The 5,645-nt window shown below is 44.1% G+C and overlaps 1 non-coding gene across 1 annotated transcript; it reads right to left on the bottom strand.

Annotated features, from left to right (window-relative positions):
* Positions 1-933: 933 nt before the first annotated feature.
* Trnas-cga lies at positions 934-1,008 on the bottom strand. The gene has a single exon. It is a non-coding gene; the product is annotated as a tRNA-Ser (tRNA).
* Positions 1,009-5,645: the final 4,637 nt, after the last annotated feature.

Genomic DNA, 5,645 nt, shown 5'->3' with positions numbered 1-5,645 from the left:
TAATCAATGGTATGACCATGCGAGGCAGTGGAAATCACTGCATTTAAGAAACACTACATTTAAGAAACATTGGAAAAAAGTGTCACGGTGATCTCGACATTCTCAAAACATTCCGGAATAGACCCCCCATTCCAATCACCTGGTGGGGTCTGGGATGGGGGAGGTAACAATGAAGATTTAATAATCAATGAAAGGATAACGTTCTACGAGTCGGGGCATGGGGTCAGAAACCTCAGATGGCAGAGAAACTAGAAAATTTAATACGTTAAATGCAAAGGCACAATCTTTATGTGTTAGAAGTCAGTGAAGTGAAATGAAAAAAATTTAAGGATTTCTGGTCTGATGAGTGTAGAGTAATATCGGCATGAGCAGAAATTGGCGTAACGGGAGTAGGATCGGTTGTGAATAGGAAGGCCGGGTAGACAATATATTCCTGTGAACAGTTCAGTAACAGGTGTGTTCGTATCAGAATCGACAGCAACCCAACACCAACAACGATAGTTCAGGTATAGCTGCTGACGTCGCAAGCTGGAGGTATAGAGATTGAGAAAGTAAATGAGGATAATAAAAGGGTAATACAATACATAGAGGGAGATGAAAATCTAATAGTCATGTGGGACTGAAATGCAGTTAAGGGGAGGATTAGAAGGAATCGTTACGGAAGAAAATGGGACTGTGAAAAGGAATGAGAGACTTCTGTAAGAAATTTCAGCTAGTACTAACGAATACTCTGAATACTGAAGACATGTACATATGGTTTGTCGAATTGTAAAAAGCGTTCGACAATGTAAAATAGAGCAAGATGTTCGAAATTCTGAGAAAAAAAGGGTTAAGCTGTAGGGGGAGACGGGTAATTTACGACATGTTGAAGAGCCAAGAAGGAATAATAAGAGTGGACGACCATAAAAGAAACTTCCTGGCAGATTAAAACTGTGCGCCCGACCGAGACTCGAACTCGGGACCTTTGCCTTTCGCGGGCAAGTGCTCTACCAACTGAGCTACCGAAGCACGACTCACGCCCGGTACTCACAGCATTACTTCTGCCAGTACCTCGTCTCCTACCTTCCAAACTTTACAGAAGCTCTCCTGCGAACCTTGCAGAACTAGCACTCCTGAAAGAAAGGATATTGCGGAGACATGGCTTAGCCACAGCCTGGGGGGTGTTTCCAGAATGAAAATTCTGGGACCATAAAAGAAGTCCTCGGATTAAAAAGGGTGTAAGAAAGGAATTTAGACTTCTGCCACTACTGTTCAGTCTGTATATCGAAGCAGCATGGATGGAAATAAAAGAATGATTCAGGAGTGGGATTAAAATTTAGGGTTAAAGGATATCAATAAGACGATTCGCTGATAACATTGCTATCCTAAGTGAAAGTGAAGGAGAATTGCATGATCTGCTGAATGGAATGAATTGTCTAATGTATAGAGAGTAAATCGGAGAAAGACGACAGTAGTGAGAAGTAGTAGAAATGAAAAAAGCGAGATACTTAACGTCAGGATTGATGGTCATGAAGCAGATGATGTTGAGGAATTCTGCTACCTTGGCAGCAAAATAACCAACGGTGTACGGGGCCTGGAGGACATCTAAAGTAGACTAGCACTGGAGTAAGGAGCATTCCTGGACAAGAGAAATTGAGGAAAATATTTCTGATAATGTATGTTTGGACCACAGACCTGTATAGTTGTGGAATTGGATGGTGGGAAAACCGAAGAGAATCGAAGCATTTGAGAAGTGGTGCCACAGGCGAAAGTTGAAAATTTGATTGACTGATAAGATAAGGAATGAGAAGATACTGTGCAGAACCGGAAAGGGGAGGAATATGTGGGAAACACTGACTAGTAAAAGAGACACCACCGAACGACTTCCACGGCACTAGAGGGAGTTGTAGAGAGAAAAACAAAAACTGTAGAGAAAGACACATAATTGAGGACGTAGTTTGCAAGTGGCACTCTTGAGATGAAGAGGTTGGTTCAGGAGAGGAATTCAGGGCATGCAGCATAAAAAAAAAATTGCTAGAGTTTTGCCAGCTCAGTATTTTGTGCACAAACTATCTCGATCATATCCAATAAAAATCCAATAGGATTCACGTTGGGCGATCTGAATAGCCAAATCATTCGCTGGAAGTGTCTATACTGTTCACTGAACCAAAAAGCCATAAATATTCCATCCTTGTTTGATGACATGAATGGATGGAAATAATCTCCAAGTAGCCGAAAATTACCATTCCCATGAATGATAGGTTCACCATTATGGAATCACCGTCAGCTTGCACAGTGCCTTATTGACAACTTGGGTCGATGGCTTCATGTGTCAGCACCATACTTGAACCTTACTATCAAGTTGGGACTCATCTGACCTGGCCACAATTTTGCAGTCGACTAGGGCCCAAACAATTAGATCATGAGCCCATGAGGGGCTCTGCAGGCGATGTTGTGTTTGCATCAGTCATTGCTGCCATAGCCCATTAACACCAATTTCGCCACACTAGTCTAACAGATTTGTTTTTATACGTCCCACATTGATCTCTGCAGTTAATTGACATCGTAGTGTTTGTTTGCTAGCATTGAAAACTCTATGCAAACGCTGCTGCTATTCGTCGTTACTTGAAGGCCACGAGCCACTGTGTATCCCATGTGACGTTGCTTGTCTGTCAGCACTGAGGAGACGACACCAACGCCGTTGGTCTCCGTCGTTAAGAGAAGGCCATTGGCCACTGTGTTGTCTATGGTGCGAGATAATGCCAGGAATTCGATATTTCGGCAGGCTCTTGACATTGTGGTTCTCGGAATATTACATTCCCTAAGGGTGTCCGAAATACCATATCCCATGCACCTAGCTCCAACTACCATTTCGCCTTGAATTTCTGTTAGTTTCTGTTGTGCGGTCATTATCATATATGAAACTTTGTCACATGAATCATCTAAGTACAAATGACAGTTTTGCCAATTCACTGCCCTTTTATAACTTGTATATGTGATGGTACCACCATCTGTATATGTGCATATCACTATGCCATGACTTCGATCATATCAGTGTATATAATTACGAGCGGCAGACCCCTGAGAAAGCACTTGCCAGATAATCGAATACGACCACCCTGTACTTGAAGCATCTACCCACTCACGACCACTTTCCTTCGCCACTTGCTTAACCGCCCGCCTAAACACGTTCCCTCCTTCGGCCGCCCGCAGTTCCAGCTGTCGCGGCCCGGCTGCACCACCCCCCACTGGCTGCACCCCGCTGGCCGGCGCCATTTTGCGTGGCACCTGCCGCAGCGCAGCGCACAGCACGCGGTGCGGGGCAGGGCAGGGAATGCTTGCCGGCGGCCCGGCCGAGCACTCACACGGCCGCCTAACTAATTGCCCGCGTGCCTGGCGGCTGTGAAATTACATTCCCAGTCCCAAACGCCCGCATAAATTGCGAGTGACGCTAAGCAGCCCCCACGTGCATTCCGCCGAAATTCCTCCCAGAAACCGTATAAACCGTACAGTCCACAACGACCGGAGCGCGCGCCGGTGCTGATGCTTACATATTATACTGGAATGCGGCAGCAAACCGCAGTGCAAAAGTACAACCCTGCAGTGACCATTGAGCTTTATTTAATTACCGCCTATTCTGTGGATAACTCAGAAACGAGCCTACAAAGTAAGAGTGTAAGAACTGCGCCCACTACAATTTCCCATGCTCTGCTACTCCACGTATACAACCGCACACTCTCTGTTGTGCACGTGTTTATGAGTACGACAGTTTTTGTCGTTCCACTTTGTTGCGTGTGCAGTACAAGTTGTGTCCAAGTGAAGATTATAATTATATGTAAAGAAATTCTAATAACGCTATTATAATTACAGTTCATGTAGAATGCTAAAACTATATGCAACTACCAGTGACCCAGCATATAGGAAGGGAGTGGGTGGCTTGAGTGTTTGTGGTGTGCGTACTGCAAGACCTTCGGTACACACACCATCAGATCATTTGACTTGTCGCTCTAACGAAGTAGGCGAGTGTCAGCAATATGTCTCGTGGTGTTATCGTGGCGTGTTTATCTTCTGCCTTTAGGTCAGACGATAGAAATGCCACTTGCACGCTTAGAGTAGCAGATTGACGGTGACCAACGTTAAACGGAACTTGATTAATTTTCACACACACTTATTAAAATAGTAACAAGCATAAACATTACGTAACTTGATTCAGGATGCTATTTACAATTGACAATCTGAAGTTCCTTTGGTCTTGGTCCGTTAATCTTATTCTCACATATCTCTGATACTTGACAAAGTTTCTATAATTTATCTTCATGGCTATGTACAGGAATATGATAATCTTCTTAGGTGCAGACTGAAACTTGACTATAGACGGGTACAGACTAATGCAGACTGGTACAGACTGGTGCAGGCAAATGTAGACTGACTAATCGGTGGTCTGTACACTTGTTATAATACCTCACGCGTTCAGGTATCACTGCATGAGTGTTATCCACGAGGAGAAAGGGTTCTACATTAGCAGCAATCTCATTGGCTGCGTTACATATTAATACGCGGATCAGCGGAAGCAGAATTTGGTCCATCTCTAAGGCAGCGCCATCTCGTAGTGCGGAGATGGACGAGAGGTGCGCCTGCGCTGTTGTGCTTAGGGGGTACGCTCTAGTGTGAAACTTGTATACGCAATGACTACGCGGAACTATGTACACAACAGTGTTGAAACTCCTGCGATCCTGACTGGTGCAAATTTCTATGGTGTTCTACATTTCTTTGTCGCAGGTGAACCTCCGAGTTTTCACAGATTTTAAAGGGGGGATGTATTGGGACTGTAAGGTGGATATTCCAAGACCTTCCATCGACGTTTTTGAAGCATCTCAAGGGTACTATAGTTCACATGTCGGTCAGCATTGTCCTGGAGGACCATTACCCCATTCGAGATTTCATCCTGGGCTTGTTCTTGATGGCCTGTTTGTGCCTCAGCAAAGTGGTGCTGTACTGCTCAGCTTTAACATTGCTTTCTGTGGTAGGCAGTCGATGAGTGCAGTTCCATTTTCATTCAAAAAGCAACTGAGTATCACTCTTCAGGCCTTAAAGCCAGAGTGGACATTGAACGAATGCAGCTGGTTGCCTCCACATGGGGGCACGGTTGACGTGGTGACACCACATTCTGTCGCACGCCACATCCTGAGCAATGAAATATGTTTCTTGCTCCATGTATCGCAACAGATGGGTTAGGGAAACACCAATTCTTGTCACCTACTGATTCTCTGAGGGACGCTTTGGCCCTCATTGTGCACAAATTTGGCCATAACGAAGCTTCTCGTGGATTATGTAATGGGCAGTTCTTTTGTTTATCAACAGTTTATAATCTCCCCTTTCCTGATCAACCTGCTGGATTGCAATATAATTGACCATGATTGCATATGCCTCATGAGATTTTACAGTGAGTAAGGCTATTGTTATTGATGGAAGTTAATACCGATTAGTTGGAATAAACTGTACAACAGTCCCTTCTGAGGGAAGAATCAGTTCTAAACGTAATCTAAATACTAATAGTAATTTTAAAATGGGTTGAATATAGTTTCATCGCTCATGAACCACGCAGTGGGAAAGGGTACCCCGAGATATTTTCAATACAAAAATTATTTTTACCAAAAGAGGGTACG

Source organism: Schistocerca americana, chromosome 4, assembly GCF_021461395.2.
Source record: "Schistocerca americana isolate TAMUIC-IGC-003095 chromosome 4, iqSchAmer2.1, whole genome shotgun sequence".
NCBI lineage: Eukaryota > Metazoa > Arthropoda > Insecta > Orthoptera > Acrididae > Schistocerca > Schistocerca americana.
This window is presented reverse-complemented; position numbering and strand designations above follow the sequence as displayed.